The sequence below is a fragment of the Oreochromis aureus genome, linkage group 1, assembly GCF_013358895.1.
Source record: "Oreochromis aureus strain Israel breed Guangdong linkage group 1, ZZ_aureus, whole genome shotgun sequence".
Taxonomy (NCBI): Eukaryota; Metazoa; Chordata; class Actinopteri; order Cichliformes; family Cichlidae; genus Oreochromis; species Oreochromis aureus.
The window spans coordinates 2,536,437-2,559,897 of NC_052942.1; the positions used below are offsets into that span (position 1 = coordinate 2,536,437).

Consider the following 23,461-nt stretch of genomic DNA (forward strand, 5'->3'; position numbering starts at 1 on the left):
CACACGCGCACACACACACACCACACGCGCACACACACACACCACACGCACACGCACACACACACACACACACACACACACTGGAGCTGAGTTGTAAAGCTAACATTATATGAAAAAAATCTTCTTCTCTTTAAGAAACTAAGTTTCCATAAAAATATAGTGTAAATGTCGATAAGCAGCTGCTGGTACTAAAAGCACACAGTGAGATGGCCATCGGGCTGACAGAGCAAAAGGACTGCAGTCAGTAGCTGCAGTCAAACACAGTGGAGTTGGATCAACCGTGGACAGCTCTGTTCTAGATGGAATAAAAAGATGACAAAAAATAAACATTCAAATTTGTCACCATGAGAATACATGGTCGGCCCGCCCAAGTGAAATCTATATATGGGAAATCCTACAGACTTCAAGGCAGGTGGCCGTCCAACACCTGACCAATAGCTTCACCTTGCATATGTTTGTTCGCATCTCATCTCCGTCCATTAAATCCACTGGAAAAAACATTCCCACATACTGTTTGCATCCTTTATTCTCTGCCAACATTATGAATGACACAGCAGGTTTATGCAGCATGCTGGAGTAGCAGGGATGTTTTTCATCTGACCATCTGAGCGCACCATTGAATACCAAAGCCTTTAAAATCGACTCATATCAACATGAAGTCTGCAGCAAATGAGCTGCTCCATGCTGTGGCGGCACTGTGCAGACATGAGCTGTGAGTACAGTATGACGCCCATACCCCCATTTTCAATTAAGCAACTGATGACACACAAGTGCTACTTTTAGAACACGGCTTCCTCTCGACTGTGAGCGGTGAAAGAAGATATAAAAGCTCCTTTTGTTAAAGCAGCTACAGTCGGTACATTTATCTCAACGGTGGATGTGTGACCAGTTCTCAGCTAGCAAAAGGTGGATCGCCTGCTTCGGGCGGGATGAGGTGGTGGAGCTGAAGTTTCTCGGGTATAATAAAGCAAGCCCCACCTATGGCTACAAGCTGACTGATAGAAGCAGTGGAATGTGTTTCTCCTGGCTGCCAGTTGTCTTTGGGAAAACAAATGTATGCCTTATGAATTATCTGAGCATATATGCAACTCATCCTCTGAAATATTTCTCTGTTTTGGCCTTTCTTTGAACAGAGATTTATCCCTGTGATCTAATCAACCAGACTATCTGTCGATTATGCAGAAATATGAGGCACTTCTCTTTGGTGTTGTAACCTGGCCAAAAATTCCATTAGGCACATTTATTGCAGGTAGCCTAAGTCGTCATCATATTGCACTGTACTTAAAGTCATTATGAGGAGGACACTGCAATGGCACAGAGCTCTGCGAAGTCTTTTTGAAAGCTCTCAGGCCGTTTTAATGGCCACGAGTCTGCCTCGCTGCCAACGTGGCATCAGAAGCAAATCTCGTCACGACAAGAACGGCAAAAGTTCCAACTCTTCACTTTAATGACTTTGCTTTTATGTAACTCGCAGGATTGAGGGGGAAGCAGCAACATATAGTAATTAACCCACTGGAGAGAGAAAGAGCGCGAGCGAGCGAACAGGGGACCGATCCAAATCTGAGTAGGAGAAGAAGAAAAAACCGATGAAAAGGGAGCTTCACATCAGCCACATGATGAAAGGAGAAGCAAAGGAGAGGAGGAGGAGAAACACTTCTGACAATACAGAAAATTGGTGTTGATGCCAAGAGGTACACCCAAACGCCCAGTTCTATGATGCAACCCCTCTCCAAACTGATTAGACTAAAACATACTTGTCTTTTGTGCTTTTACTCTCAGGATGAGTTGACTTACATCTCCCAGAGATCTGCTTAAACCAGAGAAAAACACTAAGTGTGAGGAGCTTTCAAAATCCAGGAGAATGTGTTGCAAGGGTGGAAAGTGGGGCACCTGCTCTCTTCCACCTCGTTTTCTCTGAACTCACTCACTGGACCAAATCTATCTTCAAACTCGACGGCATCACAGCATTTATGCTCTACTGATTGAACTGCGCATGCTTCCAGAGCCCCTGTGAGAATAAACTGTGTCACATGCCAGTGTGTGGTATTTATGTGTCATGCCAACTTGTTAAACGTCCTCCATGCTGCGTACACCCTTATGTCCCTGCTTTGAGCTACAGAGGACACATCTGCATCACACTGAGATGCATGTAAGATACTAGATGATCATCTTTGATGGTGAGGGGACCCTCCCACCAACACAATGTAATCATAGATGATGATGATGATGATGATGATGAGTATTTAGATCGGGACTTTTCAGGACTTGATATCTGCCTCATATCTGTGACGTTGTCGATGGGATCACCTGAGACAGTCTCTCGGCTGAAGTGGACCATTTTCAGTTTTTGCCACTGACGTTCCACATCTTCCCTGTGATACTGTGTTTAAAACCTAACCATATATCTAGCTATTAAGTCGCACTTCATTAAATATGAAGTCCAAATCATTCTCCAGACACTAATGGGGTTTCTTTTAGAGCCAAAGTTATAGGAGTGCAGCAGAACCACTTCAGTCAGGACGTGGCATATTAAGTCATGTTTAACTTTAGATGTCAATTAGCGGGCTAGTTCCAAATCTAATAAATCCCCTAGAACTTTGAAATCCTCCTCATGGAGGTACAGCTTTATTAGAACATCTCAAACAAGAATTTCAGCTGCTCTCTGTACTCGTTGGCCTTTGGAAAACCAGACTAAAGTCAGATTTAACAAGACGGAGACCGGTCGTACTTTGGCTAAAGCAGGTAGCACCAGGTATACTCCACTCTTTCCAGTTGTTTATTAGAGCCTGTGAGAGAGAAAGCACACAAAGCCAATCGTCTGCTGTATCTTTCACTTGTGTAGCGATGAGGCAGCCAGACTGCCCATCGACTGATAGCTGCAGGCCACAGTGCAGTGAGATATAAAGCATCATCCTGCTGCTAGTGCAACACTTTTCAATACACATAAGTCATACAGTAGGAGCCCATTTTATTCCAGAGAGTGGAACAGCGAACCACGTTTCTTTCTGCTGCTCAGCATGATGCCACTTTGAATTCAGGACTAATGAGTTTATGATTTTCAATTTAAATCTTTCAACCTCCCCAAAGGGATTCATTTGCCCAGCTGCAACCCAGCTGCTTTTCTATATAGCTAAATTCTTGTTTTCGTAGCTTGAACATGAATAAAGGAATAATTCTGCATCCTGTAATATTTGCTGCAACACACTGACAGCCAATTACATTTCATTAACGACTGATGCTAATCCCATACCAACACCGACAATAAAGTTCATTTCAGCATTTTCTGTTCTTTTCTTCTCGTGTTTCCATCAGTAAATGTAAAAGCTGCAGATGTGTGGATGGACCGAGCCTAGCTTCTTGTAAGTTACCCACACTTTCTTTCTCCAAACAGAAGGATTGTACTTAGGTCAATGTGGTGGGGTGTGGTTTGTGGCTCAGCTGCAGGGGAGGGGTAGAGCAGTGGGTTCAAGGGCCAGTGGCTGGACGACACACCTGATTTGCATCATACTAATCACGCTTTCCTCTATTGGCTGCTGGGGACGGGGCGGTCGCAGTACAGACTGAGGACAGAGCCGGGCTGAGCAGGAGAGAGAGGCCGAGCGGAACCAAGCGATTAGCTATGGACGGTGTGTGTGTGCGTGTGTGCGTGTGCACATGTGTGCGTGTGTGTGCGTGTGTGGTGCTGGGGTCAGTGTAAGAGTTACAGTGACATATTTAATATATGTCAATATTAAAAATGTGCAATTCTTTGTCAAGACAGGATCTGCTCTGCAAAATTTTTTTTAAAAAAAATCTACAGCCTATAGTTCTGGTTTAAATTAAGTAAATTCTGGCAATCACTTTAAAATGTGTGCAGTTGTTTGATGGAGCTCATCACCCATCTAACACCAAAATGCAGCTTTTGCCATTTATAACATAAAAGTGTTTATTTGACTCCAAACCATCTTTTCGTATACCAAAGAATTCATTCTGGTCCCTACATGGAACCAAAAAGAGAGTGAAGAATCTCCATCCTCTCAAATACAAAGCAGTAATCCTCGTCTCTGCATATTCAAAGAGCTACATGATGACGGCTTTACTAAAATCAAACAGACTTTAATTTATCACCTATTTTTCTTTCCAAGATGTTGTGAGATGGAAAAACAAAGTGCTGTATTGAGTGAAGTTATACTGAGATAGAATCAAATAAAGTTCTTTTAGAATTCAGTCATATCAGTCTGCAGTAAAGCTAGAAGTCATTGTTAAGTATTAATTAACTTCTAAAATTGACTTCAGTTATACCCGGACATAAAAACTAACACCAGTCAGGTCTGATGGGAAGATGCTTCTAAGGTTGAAAAACTGTTTCCATTACCATTGTTTCTGTAAACATGAACACATATAATGGGGTAAAATGCAAAATTGAAGCAATAGAAACTGTGACAATAACAAAAAAACATAAATTTCAAAGCCTGCACAAAAACAGCGCTGTTACACCCAAACCATGGGTCATGCTTCTGGGCATTTCAATTTCAAGCTGAATTGAGTTCTTGACCCCAAAAACATCGCCTTAGGATTTACTATCAAGTCTATTAGCGTCACAGTTCAGGCTGGAAAATACACAGCGAAGGCATCACATGTGTCTCACCACCAAAACCCAGCAGACGTCCAAACATCACAGAGGCGTGCTGAGGACTTGGAAATAATCCACCGCCGGGAGTGAGAACAGCGAATCGAACTCTGAGCCAGACCGATCGTGAAACCAGATCAATGGGCCACGAAAGCTCATTTTATAATCATGCTAAAGAGGTAAAGGTGATAACTGTACATTAGAGCTCATTAAACAAAATAAAAGTGAGTTTCACTGAAATATTCAGTCCTGCAGCAAAAGTCTTAGTGCCCCAAGTTGGAGCTTCATAATTAGCGTTGGCCTGTGCTGTCACCTCCTCCACAGAGGCCTGGTCCCTCCCTTAGCTCCATCGCTCTTCTCCTACAACACAAATACCTCGTAATAACATTTCCACTGCAAATTAATTTCCACCATGACTCCGACCTGACTCAACTTGCTTGTCAGATTCAGGCTGTTAATGAGCCCCGACGTCTTTCTCACCAAAGCATGGGAAATACTGATATAGTTAGCACAAGCATGGCTGCCACCTCCCTGAACAACACACACATACAGCTGACGACACGAAGCGCCGCAGCTCACAGTCCCTTATCGGCAGTGTAGATTCAGGCCTGCGGGACGCATCCATCATCAGTTTTACCATTCGTGTAGGACAAGAAACACTTTCATCACTTCCTGCGTGGTCAAAAATAAAGTGGAAATCAAATAACGTGACAACAGAAGCCTGGGTGTGCAGTAAATGAGGGCTGCTCTCCAAATTTCCCACGAGAACATTTCCCACACACGATATTTGTGGATTTTTAAACAGCAGATGAATATGGTCCGATTTGTTTTAAGGTGTAATCAATAGACTGGCAGCCTGCCTTTCCTCCATGCCAGCTGAAGCCCATGATTGGTGAAGCCCATGAAGCTTCCACACCAACATCTGACGGTAACAGATGATTTAGATCCCAGCATTTGTTTAATACACCAATAAAAACAATTTTATAAAATATGTAACCAATCATATTTGATTTCCCTGATGTAGGGACAAACGACGCAAACCAGTATTTTTGTTTTTTTCAAATGAGCCGTGCATTGTGGCCATACACAAGCTTCCCCCAGTTTCCTCCCAGTGCTTGGATGTGTTTGAGTCAATGAGCAGGCTCGCGCCAGCATCTCCACAAGCCGCTCTGTGGCTCACTTAGCTGAGTTGGCATCCTACTGTTGTGACCTAAATATAAGCCTACTGCCTGTCTGCCAGCTGCTGCACTCTGATTGGCTGGGAGATGACATGAGAGAGACGGTGGAGGAGGGGAAGGACAGAATGATGTCTCCTTCCATGCTGAAGAAAGAGGGAAAAATGCCACTCTCTGCATATTTGGCGATATATATCCTAAGACTCAACATAAGGGAATTCCTATTGGTATACTTCAATGTATTTATATTTATTTATAGCCCTTTACATTCTGCGTTTACTCCTATAATTCCTGATGCCACAGTGGCACAGGCAGCCTTTTAGACTGCAGGCATGGAGTGCCACACTGTGAAATACAGAGCTTTCTGAGCTGCTCGGTTAATGTCGTAGAATGAAAACTAAGGAGTTTCCATGAACCTAAATCCACACATGATAAATCTCAATCGAGCCAAAATTCCTCTCATGTTCCTGAGGATTCCTACAACGAGCTTTGGAAATCTGAGTTCTGAGGCGATCACACTTCCCTCTGTTATCGAGAATACCAACTCCTGGCAGGCTGCTTTAACCTCTCTGAACGACTTACTGAGCTTTCTCCAACATAACTGACAGCTGCTGCTCGAGATCCAAAGTCCAAAGAAATGATTCCTTACATTTGTTCACTGCTGTCTACACCACTGATCACAGACCTCTCTACTAAAACACACAAATTCTTGTGGGAGACATTCTTCACAGCGACCAGAGATGGGCAGTAACGCGTAATCTGATTACTTATTTCAAGTAACGAGTAAAGAAAGGGATAGCTATTGCAAAAAAGGTAATTAGATTACTGTTACTTTCCTGTAAGCACTCTGTATTACTGCGTTACTAAACCGTGATTTTGTTTGTGAGAGTGTCACATGACCGTGACGTCCGAGCGTGCGTCGTCCGTGGTAACAGACGTGTGCAGATCAACAATGGATAACATGGAGTGATGGAGAGAGTCCGACCATGCAGCGTTTAAAGCGTGGAAGTAATCACATTACTTTGAGTTTGATTCCGTAAAAAGTGACACAAACATTAGCGTCCGCTGTTCACTCTGCGTGGGAAGAAAACTTCTTTCTACAGCGAAAAATTAAACTTCAAATCTGAGCGAGCAGCGAGCACGCTGCCACGGGAATGTGACACTCACAGACAAACCCCCGGATCCCCCCACTGACATGACCGCTGTGGGCAAACCTCCACCCGCCCCACTCCTGCTAAACAGCTGACAATAGATTTAAGAGCTGCTGAGTCTTTGAATTTATTTATTTTCTGCTGTGTTTTACTTGCATCTATTTGAAAGAGTGTAAACACAAAACATGATTTTATTTTATATGCTGGAATATGCAGAACATAGGTGTAAATATATAATATAAGATAAGATAACCCATATTAGTCCCACACGTGGGAAATTTGTTTTGTTACAGCAGACGAGAACAGTGCAAAGTTATATAACAAAAATTTGAGAACACTGGAATACAATAAGAATAAGATACTGTACACAACAGTACAGAATAAAATAAAATAACAATACAATAGGATAGAATACAAATGCTATATACAACTGAGAGAATATACAACTTTGTCAGAATAATATGTTAAATAATTTCTTCAAGTCAAAGACTGTTGCATGTAATTTAATTTTTGCTTGATGCAATGTGCATAAAGTTAAAGATTAAAACCAGTAAAACAAATTTTAAAAAGAGACTTTTTCATTTGATTCAGTTTTATATGATGGATTATGCAGAAAAAATAGAAGGTCTGTTGCTTTATTACGTATTCAGCTTGTGTATCATGTTTTTAAAAAGTAACTAAGTAACGAAGTACTTTTGAAAATAAGTAAAGTAACAGGATTACTTTTTTGGAGACATAATCAGTAATTAGTAACTAATTACTTTTTTCAGGTAACTTGACCAACACTGATGGTGACATCCCAAAGACCTTCTACAGAAGTCAAGTTGAAGTTGTTACACAATGTCTTTTTTTAATAAACGTGCATGAAAATATATTTCAAACAAATTCAAGCTCCTAAAATTTCATGTTGAACTTCAGCTACACTTTTGAAACTCCATATTCCCGCAGTCACAGCAGCAGATATTTGGCCTAAAGTCATTTGAATGACATAGCTTCAGTCATTCTCCAGGTAAAGCTATTTGAAAATCCCTCCAGCTGATCACATAAAATCAAGAAGATTTTTTTATGAGCCGGCTAATAACACCAGAGAGCTTATATTTGGCAGTTTTCCTATAAAGAAGTCCGTCATTACACTGGAACATTTTTTTCAATGACATCAGAGATGGTTGAGCTGGGAATCAGTCTTAAATTTGGTGAAATGATACAGAATAAAGCAGAAGAGTTAGCCTGTAAAGAACAGACGCTGTAACAATGTGATGGGAATCTAACAGTAACAAGGTGGGTTCTTTAATGTAATGTAAGTGTCTGAAGCAGAAAAATATTAAAATATTTAGTTTCTAACAGAGAGCAAAAATGTCCACTAATCTAAGATCATTCTTGTTTTGTTAGTGGGAAAAGCCCCGACTCACACAAAAACACTCTGAGATTGTCTCCAGCATCACAGGCAGTTATGATCCTGTCCTGTTTTATTTTATCAGTGCAGTCAGGTCCTGCATGCATTAAGGTTATAAATGTTACTGTAAATAAGAGACTATAGTGCAGGTTACAGTACTCAGCATAATAAACACCGTCCTCTGTGGGGCGGCTAAACTTGGCTGAGCTAAGCTGAGAGGCGTTTCTAATATTCTGTCCAAACATTCACAGCAGCACACACACAGAGACTGGAGGAAACTCTTTGACGTTCAGCTGGTTGTTTCAGCCCACATCACTACAGGGAGGACTGCCAAGGTGCTGCTGACTGCATGGCAACACCAGAGCACACAAACACACACCTCAGAGGCCAGCGCTACACACAGAGTGTGTGTTGACACTGTGTAGCTCCCCCGGGCCACAGACCTGCTGAGTCCAACAGCTGCTCAGCTGCTGTGTGTGCATCTCTGGACCCGACGCCAGTGTCGGTGACAATGATCTGATTATCAATACCAGTAATCCCCGCTCTCCCTCAAACACACACTCGCAGCGTGATAGTATGTTCCGGTGAAATCCAAACATCCCAGCCAAAGCGCTTAGAGAGCAGAGCGCCAATCAATACGACACAGAACTCACTTCAGCATGTGTGTCAAACACAAACGAGTGCGATCAGCGCCGGAGACCCAGACTCAGAGCCGGCAGAGAGGATCGGGTCGTCTCACTGGGGAATACCTGGACCCTCATTGGCCCAAAGTGAACTTAATGCTTATGATTTCACTGTTGAAACAAATAACTGTTAATGCATAGAGTGTGTATCTCTGTGAGAAAGCCAATGCAGAACTGCCTCACGTCTGCATTCTTTCTCGTGGACAGCGGGATTCTCCTGGTCTTTGTCACTAGTCTCCAGGCTACACGTATCACTGACTGAAACTCCATGTTTGCTTGTGAATTTAGTTCCACTTTACATCAAAAAGATGAGGATAAACAGGGTCTCTGAGCCTGTGGTGTTGCCGAGTTCCTCAGGCGGCCTGATCCTTTTCAAAACATCATCTATGATATCAGGATATCAATGAAGCATTTTTGGCTCCAGTTTAAAGTTTCCCTCATTGTTCACTTGATAAACACTGCTAGTCGTTAGGAAGTAGTGACTATAGAAAGTAACTGGTAAAAACATACTTTTAGATTGAGTTAATGTTTTACTGCAAGCTTTACACTTGGTGCAAGATAACGTCTTGTAAAACTAAAGCAATACCTCACATCTGCCATGAAGTAATTTTCTAGGCAAATCACAAACATACTTTTGTGAAGCATCACGATCTCTCATGGATGAACAGAAAGACGCTGATGTTTCGTTTGCTCCCATTGCTGAATAAACTCAGGCTTCTGTTAATATCAGAGCAAACTTTAACAACTCTTAAATTGTTTATTTACATTTGCTCACATCACAACCGTTGCTTTACAGCAGTTATTGCTATTTTACAGCCGCCAACCATCCCAAGCACCCCTGCTGTAGTTTAGAAATGCTGCATTTAATTTTTTTTAAAAAGTAGCTTTGAGTATAAAGCAGCCTGTGCTCATGTTGAGCTCTAGTCATGTGGAAAAGATGATTTTCATAGGACAGTCTGAGCACACAGCATGACGCAGTAGCTTGTGGAACCACGTTTAGCAGCAACAGTTTGATGTAACTGTCTGCTGTACGACTTTAGCGGTCTGTGACACTGCTGTGGAAGAACACTGGCCCACTCTTCTTTACAACACTGCTTCATTTCATTGAGGTTTGCGGCACTCATTCATACACAGCGTGCTAGCGATCACTGTCCTATTGCATGACCAGCTTTGCCTGTCAGACACACGGCCTCATGTTCGGCTCTAGAACACACTCTGGAATAAGTTGGTGTGCACTCAAAAACTGCAGGGTGCTGTGGCTCCAAAACAAGCCCTCCACTGCCGTGCTTGACCGTACACGAGAGATCTTTGTGCAGATTTGCTGTGCTTGGTTTTTACCAAACATGGGCAGTGTATGGGCAGAACTGTGTGCCATCAGGAAGTTGAATAAGTTAAATTCAAATTTGAATTGCTCAGATTGAATAAAAGCTTCTAAAACTGAAATTGAATTTGAAATCCAATGTACTGGTTTGAAAATGATCGTCACTAAATTGAAACCGAATGTCATATTTTTTAATTTGAAATTGTATTCCATCCTCCTTTAAATTTAGCTCTCGAATGCTTTCAGTTTCACTTCACATCAATTTCAGTTCTTAAATTCAGTTTTTGAGGTCATACATCTGGGTCCTTCGTGAAAGCCGCAGCTTTGCCTATCAGCTGGACGGAATACAATTAAATTAAAAAATATAAAATTCAGTTACAATTTAATGACAATCATTTTCAAACCAATACATTGGATTTCAAATTAGGCCAATTCAAATTCAGTTTCTGATGGCACGAAGTTCTGCCCATACTGTGCCTTATGGCCAAACATCTCCACTCTGCTTTCAGTGTATCAGGTGGGTCTGACCGGCAGCACTGGGCTGCTACTTTCCCTCTTAATTCTACAGAAGCACTGAGGGTATACTACTTCTTTCTCCACAGGACAGCACACAGTCCTATTAAAACTTTTGACTGTAATTTATAACATTCCAGTGTAATTTTCAGCATGAAATAACTGCCCCTCAGTCCTTAGGGAATTAATTTCGATTTAATTTCATGGCAGCTATTCCAGAAGAGCTGCTATGAGCGGATTACTTTGCAAAGGCAGAGTCGATTTGTGTCAAACTAAGTCCACAGAGTTCAACTTTGGAAGTGTTTCCCACACAGACATTACTTAGCAGGTGGCCCACACGTATTAATAGAATATTCAGCAGTGGAGGCAAGATATGAACTCCACATCTGCACTGGACCTGCATCCACCATCCACCCTGCTCCACCTCTGTCTGCACACTCTGAACTCTCTGCCCAGTAAGCTCAGCATACTGGATCTCAATCATTCCATTACGGCTGTGATTCTGGATTACCTTCAGATATCTGAGAGCAGTGAGAAAGTAGAAAACCAAAAAAAAGAAATAAACAAAAGAGAAAACAAACACACACACACACACACACACACACACAAAGCAGTATTTTAAAGCACACAGCATATCCCATTCAGCAGTCCGCACATGCTCAGTGGCTTCCTGTTTCTCTGTCAGTCTTTGTGCCGGAGGCTGCAGAGGTGATTCCTCTACTCTCTGCATGATGTCTTTAGAGACACTCGACTATTTTTAGCTCCCTCTTTCATGCACACTCGCCTTCACTTGACGGATCACCGTTTCAAACCCCCAGCCAGCGCTCAGTCTGTGATTCATACCTCCTCCATCTCCACGTTTCTCACCACCTTTCTGTTTGCTTTGGTCAGACAAAGCCGATCTTTCCTCTCCACAGCAGCTTCATGGATTTCGGTTATCAAGTCATCGTGTTTAAGAAGTCACTGACATTTTGTGAAAGAGGGCATTTCTCCACACAGCTTTGAATATTACTCTGTAGGAACACTTCCTGAAGTGTGAAATTTACTTTTGATTACATTTAGTATTTACGGTCAACTGACATGAGATAAACTTTCGACGTGCAGGTGCACATCATTCACTTTGTATTCATGTTCATACGAACAGCTTTATTTGTGTTTACGCCGCTTATCTCCAGCCTGTGAGCTGAAAGAAGCATCATATGTTTTTCCAACTGCTGACATTCTGGAAATAAACATTTTTAAAAAGCAGATCTAAATAAAATCAGACATGCATCAACCAGACAGGACAGACTGTGTGAAGGAGGTTTGCCTTGAAAACTTACTACAAGTGAAACCAAACAGTATGTGTATCAGACTCTGCTTTCAATGTTTCTCTATACAGAGCACAAACCAAGCTAATGCATGTGTTTGAGGTGTTCTGCAGAATGACTTCAGTGCACAGACCTTACAGCTGAGGGGAATCCTGCGTCTTGCTGGGGACACGTCTCACTATTATGGTCAGCAGATTTCAATTTGTGTGGAAAAAGGAAAAAACCAGTGAGAAAGCTGGTGGTGTGTAGCTAATGTCTCCATGGTTTCTGTCTGGTGCGGTGAGGAATGCGCTGTTTGACTTGGCGTGTAGGCGTCACCAACACCGCCGCCACCAGTGATGAAACTGCAGCTCACAATGACACCACTGTCAGCGGGACACAAACAAGGCAGCGAGGCAGGAAGACGAACACGTTTTCTTGTGATACAACAGTAAACGCTGCCCGGCACGTTATAGGACACCAGAGTCTACGGCCAACAGTCTGCTGCCTGACTGAGGCTGTCAACTGCAAAACTCAAAACTAGACTAGATGTCATTGTATTGTAGATGACTCACAGGTGTCTTTAGAAAGATTTTGAAGGCATTATCTGCTGTGTCAAGGACGCTGTGGGAACAAAATGAAAGTACTAAGCTCTGGGAATAAAGTCAGGCTAGGAGACTCCGAGCATAAAGTCAAAAAGTTAAAAATCACACTTAAAACCAAAACAAGACTAGACTGAGTAAATGTCCTCTGATTTATGTCGTCACCATCTTTAAATGAGGTGACAACAACTTAGCGTTCCAGCAGGTCGGTACAGTTGGCCTATTGGAATATCAGATTTTACTAATAAAGCCCAAGGGCTCGGTTATATACACATAGCACAAACTCATGTTTATGGAGCAGATTACTGCCCACGGTTTTCACATTTCTGCAACACTGTTCTGTTCAAATATGGCAGGTGTTTTTGTACTCGCCCCACCTTTGCTCAGAAATTCATGATGAGCAGAGCAGAGATCTAAAAATCACAGCATGGCTGAGATGAAAGCAGCAGCAGACTCGTCCCTGCGCTGGCAGAGCAATAACCATCTCTGTCTGCACATTGTAATCCAGAGTGGACGTCTGATCTGCTAATTATGGCTCTGAAGACTCAGCCGCTTCGTGACCAGAGGCCAGGAAGCCGCGTTCTTAATTGGTCAGCTTTACGTAACAGAGCAGGCGAGCTAAAAGGACCGAGGCAAACCTGAGACGAGCCAGGAAATGACTGGTGTGATATAACTTCCACTGTGTGAGCATCTGAAGCACTGGGAGGAGAGACAGAAGAAAAAACTAAATAGGAGTAATGCGCAAAACAAGGAAGAGGACAATCGAGAGCGAGGACCTTTTCTCACTCCCTCATCTCTGGGAATGTCTGATCGATGTTAATCTGATTGGCCGAGCCTTTTCCCACGGAGGAGAATGAGGAGAGGAGAGAGGAACTGTCACTTTAACTGAATAAGCCGACATAACAGAGACAGATAGACAACACAGAGACAGAAGAAGAGGGTGGCGAATGAAACGAGAGGGGCAATAATGATTTCGTAGCTGCTGCACCGACTCGGTCGATTTAAAGGAGAGAGAGAAAACTGAAAACTGGAGTGTTACTGGGAGGGAGGAGCTATTGAGCTATGACTCATGCTGGGCCGCTTTTACACCGCTAGACTGATAGAATGAGTCCAGAGGAGAGGAGAGGGAAAAAGATTAAAACTGAAAAGATGAGGAGACAAAAACAACCCTTTTGCCCTGTGAGACAAACAGGTTAACATCTACACTGTGGTGTTCCAAAGATGAGAACAGCTCAGAAATCATTGTGAGTCACCTTTTTGCCGTTTCTATTTCTAGTTCCATGTCAGACAGTCACCACACGTCCTAGCTGACCACGTCATGTGGCCGCTAAGACATGTTGTCATTTAGCATTTCATATACTTCACCACACAGACAGCTGCTGTGAGAAAAAGTGCACAGAATCTCAAAGTGAGTTTTCACACAACAAACATCTGGAGTATCGTCCATGGGCTGAAAATCTCAGGGATTCATTGATATTAACGTATTTTCCGCACTATAAGGCGCACTTAAAATCCTCTAATTTTCTCAAAAATCAACAGTGTGCCTTATATATAAATTCTGGTTATGCTCACTGACCTTGAACTAATTTCATGTGGTACATGGCGCTCAAAAATCTGTCTTAATGTTTTAGTACGACTTTGGTAAGCTATGAAGCCACATCGCTTGCTACAGCCAGATTGGCGTCTCAGAATAGGTTGTGTGATTAATTCAAATTAAAGTCAAATATATTTAGCTTGAAACAAAACACAAACAAACAAAAAGGAGAAAATGGCAAAGATGAGAAAAATTGAAGACGATTTGGAGGAGATTAAGCTGTCGCTTAACTCATTGTCAACAGACGTCGAAAGAATAGTTAAGCAACAAGGAATGTTAACGACTTTAATGGACCAAATCAAAGAATTAAAAAGTTTGATTAAGGAAAAGGATAAAACAATCCAGCTCTTAGAAAGGAGAGTGGAGGATTTAGAACAGCATGCACGACTGGAGGACGTGATTATTACCGGCTTGGAAACCAAACACAGGAGCTACGCAAGAGTTACTGAGACTGGGAGTGGTGTGAGGTCTGGCGGAGATGAGCCCCCGGTGGAGGAGCAACAAACATTAGAGCGTCAGGTAGTGGAGTTTTTTGTGAGTAAAAAACTTCCCCTGCAAAGCAACAACATCGCAGCGTGTTATACCCTCCCCAGAAAGAATGCCAGGGCACCTCCAGCAATAGTAGTAAAATTTGTGAATCGAAAACACAAAATTGAGCTACTGAGGCAGTCCAGACAACTGAAAGGGAGTGGAGTATATGTGAATGAACATCTCACGAAAAAGAACGCCGATATTGCCAGACAAGCCCGTATCATGCGTAAAGAAAAAAAAATCCAAGCAACATGGACAAGAAACTGCAAAGTGATGATAAAGCTCAACGGAACACCAGAAGAAGCTAAGGTTGTAATGATAAGGGATCTTCATGATTTGGACAACTACGGGGGATGATTACACTGATGCGGTCGGACGGCAGAAGGTCTGTTATGATGTGTTTGCTGACAACTAGCCGAACTTATTCAATGAAAGACACTATTTCCGACTGTCGGAGGGGGAAAACGGCAAGGTATGAAACAGTCGACTGGAAGAGTATTAGTGTGAAGCTGCAGGTGGATATGGAACTGGGATCGACGGTGTCACCATTATGCGCGGAGACGAGATATAGATCTGAGCCGCAGTTATTTATGGATCAGAAGGAACTGTATAGCTATGTGTGGTTTCTCAAAATATGTTGTGAAATACTTGGGTATGTCATAAGGATAACAGATATTTAAAGAATACCCAACCACAATGACTGAAGATTCGGATTACAAATTACATGATTTTGAAAATAATATCGATCCAGAAAGGAATGTGCTTAATGCAATTAATGTTACATGCGAGTATTATACTGAGAATCAATTTAGGGATAATGTTGACTTAGGCAATACATTTTCATTAATTCATTTTAACTGTAGAAGCCTCTATAAAAGTTTTGTTCTGATCAATGATTTTTTGAATGATCTGAAAGGCAAGTTTAAAGTGATAGCACTATCAGAAACATGGATAGATGAGGAAAGGGGTTGGGACTTTCACATTGATGGGTATGAATTATATCATATAAATAGATCTAATAAGAAGGCAGGAGGTGTGGCACTTTTTGTTGATAGTGATTTGAAATGTAAACAGGTTGAATATATGTCTGTGGCTATTGATGATTTAATGGAGTGTGTGACAGTAGAAATAGAAATGGAAAGAAAGAGTAATATAATTGTTACTTGTATGTATAGGAGGCCTGGGACACTGATAGAAACATTCACAGATGTAGTAGAAGATTTATTGAGCAAGGTAAAGGGAAATAAGACATTCTGTATTTGCGGTGATTATAATATTGATTTTTTAAAAATGTCCAATCATAAGGCATCATCAGATTTTTTTGAGTTATTATTTGGAAGAGGGTTCTACCCTCTGATTACTAAACCTAGTAGAATAACTGAAAAGTCAGCTACTTCAATTGATCACATTTTCATTAATTACTTGGAAAGCAACATTATAAGTGGTCTTGTTATAAATGACATAAGTGATCATTTACCTGTTTTTGTTACTTTAGATTATAAAATGACACGAAAGGAGGAAGCGTGTGTGGACAGATATATAAGAATTAGAAATGATGATGCAATAAATACGTTCAGGCAAGATCTTATGAAAGAAGATTGGAATGAGGTTTATGTTAATGACGTCAATGCTGCATACGAGGCATTCTTAAATATTTATTTGGTTTTGTATGAAAATCACTGTCCACTGGTATTATATAAGCAAAAGAAAAAGAAAACTACTGGTAAACCATGGATAACAAAAGGACTGGAAAATGCATGTAAAAAGAAAAATAAATTGTATAGAGATTATATAAAACTTAGAACAAAGCCTGCTGAAATGAAATATAAAGTTTATAAAAATAAGTTAGTATTAATTATCAGAAAGGCCAAGAAAGAGTATTATAATAAATTATTTTACAAAAACAAAAATAATGTTAAGGGTACGTGGAATATCTTAAAAAACGTATTGGGTAATAAATATACATCTTTAAATTTACCTACTTACTTTAATATGAAAAATAAGGTAGTAAGTGATATGAATGAAGTGGTAAATGAATTTAATTCTTTTTTCGTAAATATTGGGCCTAACCTGGCAAACTTAATTAGTAAACAGGATGATTCAGAATGGAATGACGAATGGAAAGGAGACAGCAGAGTGGTACAGTCTATGTTTTTAGGGGAAATCACTGAAAAAGAAATTATAGCTATTGTAGCAAATTCTAAAAACAAGACATCTACTGACTGTGATGGGTTAGACATGGTCATTGTAAAAAAGACCTTGGATTGTATAATCAAACCTCTCTGTTATATTTTTAATCTCTCATTTTACACGGGTGTATTTCCTGACCGAATGAAAGTGGCAAAAGTTATCCCTCTTTACAAATCAGGAGACAGAGATAGTTTTAATAATTATAGACCAGTATCATTGCTATCACAGTTTTCTAAAGTGCTTGAAAAACTCTTTGCACAAAGATTTGATAGTTTCATTGAAAAACATCAACTGTTAAGTGAAAGTCAGTACGGACTTCGACAGAACAGATCAACAGCAGTAGCATTAATGAATACTATTGAAGACATTTCATCAGCAACACACAATAATAAATATACTATAGGGGTATTCATTGATTTAAAAAAAGCTTTTGACACTCTGCAACACTCCATCTTGATTTCAAAGTTAAGTACTTATGGTGTGAGAGGAATAGTATTGAACTGGTTAAGCAGTTATTTAGATAATAGGTTTCAATATGTGCAGTGTTTAGGCAACTCATCTGATAGAATGAAAATAGAATGTGGGGTCCCTCAAGGTTCTGTTTTAGGACCAAAACTTTTTAATTTATATATAAACGACATTTGTGATATATCAAAAATGTTGCATTTTGTTTTGTTTGCAGACGATACAAATTTTTATTGTTCCGGAGAAAATTTGAAAGAATTGGCTAACATTATGGTTATTGAAATGAAAAAAATAAAAAAATGGTTTGATGTAAATAAGTTATCACTGAATTTGGAAAAAACTAAGTTTATGATATTCGGAAACCGAGCAAAGGAGGAAGAGATAGTATTATCTATAGAGGGAGTATCAATTGAAAGAGTGACAGAATTGCGTTTTCTGGGTGTAATAGTGGATGACAAGTTAACATGGAAACCTCATATTGACCATGTTAAAAAAAAGTTGGCTAAAAGTATTTATATCCTGGGTAATGTAAGATATATATTAGATTACAAGACAATGAGAATATTATATTTTTCATTGTTTCTACCCTATCTGAGTTATTGTGTTGAAGTATGGGGGAATACATATGTGACTAATATGAAACCATTATATTTATTACAGAAGAGAGCGCTTCGAGTCATGCATAATGTTAAATATAGAGAACACACTAATAGTTTGTTTATAAAATCGAAATTATTAAAGCTAGAAGATATAGTGAAATTACAGACATTAATTATTATGTTTAGGGCAAAAAATAAAACACTACCTTTTAAGTTACAAAGTTTATTTGTATTGTGTTCAGAAAATGGGGACGGCAGAAGGAAGTTTTACTTTAAGCATCGGTTTGCTCGAACCACACAAAGGCAAATGTGTCCAACAGTCATAGGCATAAGAAACTGGAATTCTCTCGATGATCATCTTAAGTGCTGTACAAATGTTTTTCAATTTAAAATCTGCTATAAGAATAAAATACTAAATCAATATGAAGAAGTTGAAAATAACAAAGTTTAATTGTAGAAAAAATTAACCTTTTAGTTTGATATTTAGTGGTATTGCTCATTGTTGAGTATATTGTTTTGTTTGGTTTGTTTTGTTTTGTTATGTGCAGAATATTGTCAGAGTGTAATTTTGGTTGCATACTTGTATTGTCACAGGTAGGGGGCAGGTGTCAATAAGAATTTATTCTTCTTCCTGCTCCTTTTCATGCATGGAAACAGTGTTACATTAATTGAAAGGAAGGTTGTGTATGGGAAATGAATTACTGCTGTACCATGTGTGAAACAAAAATAAAATGAATGAATGAATGAATTGCCGGAGCATTACAGCTACTGTAGTCAGGAGCCTTGCGGAGTAATCTGGGTCCTAAACTCCGTCCACCTCAGGTCCCAAAGTCAAACAAACACTGCAGCATCACTGAGAGTTACAAACTAAACAGCAGTGGCGTTTGTAGGGTTACTGAAGTTGATATGCTACGTGATCGCTAGCGACACAGCTATGTTAGCATAACATAAACAGTGAAGCTGGAGGATGAACGCTAACTTTTTTCCACTCGATAAAAGTTAACGTGAGGGTTCCTGATGGTTAGGGACAAATGCAATCACATGGCAGGATGCTGTAAACGGACCAAACTTCAGTCAGGAGAACAACTGAGATAATCCATCCACAATACCAGGTTAGTCATTAATATACTGCAACAACACGGGAATAGAGCAGCTGTGAGAGAATTCAACATTAATGAATCAATGGTACGGAAGTGGAGGAAGCAAGAAGAATGAGTTGAGTAACGTTCGACTTATCTGACTGTTTTGTTTAATGCACCTTATAATCCGGTGCGCCTTATGGTCCGAAAAATACGGTTAATCATTTAAAATTTTGGCTTCATAACTGAAATCAGACCAATATACTCAGACTCTTCACATCCAGTTTAAGTTGTTGCTGCTGAGAAGGACCACAGAGTTGTGAAAACTCTTTTGGAAATCATCACCTCACCTCATCACCTATCATTTCACCTTTATTATGATTCATAAGCAGATATACAGTAGATGAAAATCTGTAAATACTATTCCTGCAGCATCTATTGAAGTTGCACAGAAAGAGGTATGTTTTATAAAAAAAACGTCATTTTTTCTGAAGACAACACCTTTTCGGTTGCTGCTGTAAGAGCAAAAAAAGGGGGTCATTTTGATTTCATAATTCACTGCCAGAACATCAGTTCATAAGATCTATTCAAACGTTTGTGATCTGAGACAAAGTGACAGGATGGAGCACAGACTGCGTCTCCGGGAGATGAGAATAACCGACAGGCCTACGTTTGACATGTGCATGAACGTGAAAACACAAAATATGGTGCAAGAAAACATAGAAGCATGGAAGAAAAGGAACTTCCCCGGTATCATCAACTTCCTGCGCGCTCTCTCCCACCACTGAATGCAATTTAATTACCTCACCCGCTCTCATTTCCTCTCAGCTCCCTGAGGAGGAGAGCAGAGGAAGATGAGAGCGATAGAAGGAGAAAAGGATAAATACTGAAAGAGAGAGGAGAGCTGATGACGCTGTGAGGAGGAGGAGGATGGCCCCCTTTTTTTAATATTTAATCTTATACAAGTGTTCAGAGTAATAAAGCCTGATGAGTCACAGGGATCATCCTGTCTGAACTGAACTGATACTAAAACCCAGAAAATAAGGTGTCAAAAGAGAAAGGAGTGAAGAGGAGGGAATTCTCTTTTCCTTTTCAATAGAAGGAGACAATGGCTTGGTGAAGAGAAGTAAATGAGAACTTATTTACCACACACACACACACACACACACACACACACACACACCTCATTATGAGCAATAGCAGTTTGTGTATGTATCTTTCCCACCATCTGAAGGCACAACATTTAGAAACAGCTTACAAATATCATTTGTATGAAAGACTCGCTACATTAAATTAAACCCGTGACACAATCGAAACTGCTAAAACCACCTTGCTAGAATTCCCATCCATCCATTTTCTGCTGCTGATCTATCTGCAGGTCACAGGAAATCTCCTCCTCCAAGGCAGATCCAAACCGGCCGAGACGCATGCTCTCTCCACCAATCCTGGGTCTCCTTTCAAATGGACATGCTGGGAGTGTTTGCAGGAATTGTGAAGGTATTCTAGTCACCACCTCAAAGGCCTTGTTTCCGCGTGAGGAGTAGCAGGTCTACTCTTGAGCCCAGTATTCGGTATGGAGCTCCTGACTGTGTCGATAAGGCTGAGCCCAGACACCCTGGAGGCAGCTCATTTCTGCCGTTTGTACCTCTGATCGTATTCTTCCGGTCACCGCCCAAAGCTCGTGGCCAAAGGTGAAGGTGGCAGATTGAGCAGTAAATCGACAGCTTTGCTTTCACACTCGGCTCCGTCTTCAACACGACTGACCTGTGCAGCGTCAGCATCACGGCACCAGCCATCTGTCAATCTCACACTCACTCTCACTTCTGAACATGACCCCAGCATACCTGAACTCCTCACCTTGTGATAGTAATATTACAATATTATAACCACTGCCTATTCGTCCGCTCAGAAGAGCGTGGGGCTAAAAGTGTGGAGGAAGTCCCACACCCTGCTTTAGAGCTCCTGGAGGAAACTATTAGTGTTTCCACACGGTCGTGACTACCCGACCTACTAACCACAGACACACGGGGTACAGTGTTGGTGGAACATCCTTCTCGGATTCACTCGTCATGTCCAAAAATTACACAGATTAGTGTAAAACCTTAAAACAGCTCAAATAAACTGTTTACTGGCCCACTGTTCAACTGAACAACTAAAAGCTTTTAACAGAACCTAAAACGCATCTCATACTTTTCCTGGCCCAGGTGTGATCACATGACCCATGTTTGGGACCTTCGAGTTTATTTTGTTACAAGTGCAACTAAACAACTTCCATGTGCAGACATTCTGCCATTAAGTTCCTCATTAGTGGAATTCTCATCCATAAACATTTCATCTTAATTTTAATGAGAAAGTGCAGCAGAGCTATAAAATGATCAAAATTAATGAGGCCTGCTCTGTGTGTAAAAGTCAGGCTTAATTATATTGTGAGCCTAAAGGTTACAACTGGTAATATTATGGGATTTTAGAAACAGCCAACAATGAATCTACATGAACACATGAAGCTTTTCATTTAGACGAACCATTCTGGAGCCACAAATGTGGATTAATCCACTGAAACTAGTCCCAAAAATAATGCAGCATTTCCAATTCTTTCAGTAATATTTGCCAAAAATTAACAATGGCCAACGATTTCTAAGATTTTCATCCTTCTACTTGGATTTTTTGGGGTGTTTATGAGATGTTTTTCTGGGTTTTGTATCTGATTTATCCTACAGCAGGTACCAGTGGCACTAAGTCTTCAGTTGTGGTCTTTCGGTGAGATTTTTGGCAAAAGGAATGTGGCCAGATTTCACTGAAATGCTAAAACAAAATGCCAACTTTCAGGTTCGACACTATAGTGTTAGCAGGAAAGAAAATATCTAAGAATAGCAAAGTTGTCTGTTGTCATCTATTGAACAGTTTTGTTTTGTGGTGTGTGTCTGCTGCAGTCACAGGGCCACGAGCATTCCCCGAGGCCTTTTAGTTTTGTTTGACTTGAAATAAGCCCTCACGGAAATGATCCAACACCTCAGAGTTGTCATTGAACAGGAAGTCTGAAGCTGTGCAAATGCACAAAAATGTAAAGCTAATCCAGCTTTAGCTTTTGACTGCAGCTGTAAATGACATCAGTGACAATTCTGCACACCAGCACTGAGACAAAGCATCCTGCCTGATGTCTGCAGCAGCTATGAGATCATCCCACCCTCTCTCCCCTCCTTCCACCTTTATTATCTATATCTAAAAAAAAAGACTTTCCCCCCACCCCCTCCCATCCACTCAACAAATATGCCCATTAACAGTGTTCAGGACACTGCGCGCTGCCATTCAGCCTGACAGGAGGCTCTCTGCTTTGAAGAGGAACAAATGATCACTTTTTTGTCTGCCAGCTGGAGTTTATTGTGTGCTGCTGCTACAGTGTCACGGCTTGTTTGTCACAGTGAATTCAAACAGACGACGTAAAACCAGGGTGATTGTGTGAAATCTAAAATAAACTCAATTAAATATTATGTGTAGCTGTGGGTACGCCTAATATTTTCAGAAGAGTCGGCAGATGAAATAATGTTTCTGGATTATTCTACACCAGCACTTCTGACTGAAAACTGTTGTATGTATGTTTAGGTTTTTCTAGAAATATATTCAACAACAGATTTTAACATGTTATCTTTGAAGTTAGTTTCATTGTAGCACATATCAGATATTATACAAGTCAATACTAATATATCCTGATAAGCTCATTGCGCAGCAGAACCTAAACTAGGGATGTGCTGATGTGCATGAAGCAAATGATCAAAATCTGAAATAAATCATTACATACTCAAGTTTTGCGATAACAGAGATATCTAAAAAATATTAATGCACATATGATAGTAACTCCATACGTGTGCTTTCTGTAGTAATATCATAGACTAACTACATCCATGTATTTGTATGCCCAAAAAAACACAGATTAGACTGAATGAACAAACGTTCAGTTTACAAAAAAAAGTGACATGTTCAAAAGATTAAATAAAGAGACATCATTACACACATTAGTTTGTGTGTGTGTTGGTCTTCTAAACACACTTCCATTCTGTCAACGGAGAGGCTTTCATAAAGGTCAGAGAGCTATTTTCCACTTCTGCGAAATGTCTCAATCAAATTTAATCTCGAGTTGGTACAGAGAGGCTGACATTTAAAGCCTGTATAGAAGCCAAAACAACGTAAACGTTCTGGCCGTCCTGTGTGTGTAAGGATGCTTTACTGGACTCTGCAAATAAACAGAGAATGAGGGAAGGCAGTAACATGG

The 23,461-nt window shown here is 40.6% G+C and overlaps 1 protein-coding gene across 4 annotated transcripts in view; it reads right to left on the minus strand.

Annotated features, from left to right (window-relative positions):
• LOC116329712 (serine/threonine-protein kinase BRSK2) overlaps positions 1 to 23,461 on the minus strand; it is a 152,060-nt gene that overhangs the window by 94,225 nt on the left and 34,374 nt on the right. The gene's annotated exons all lie outside the window — the stretch shown is intronic.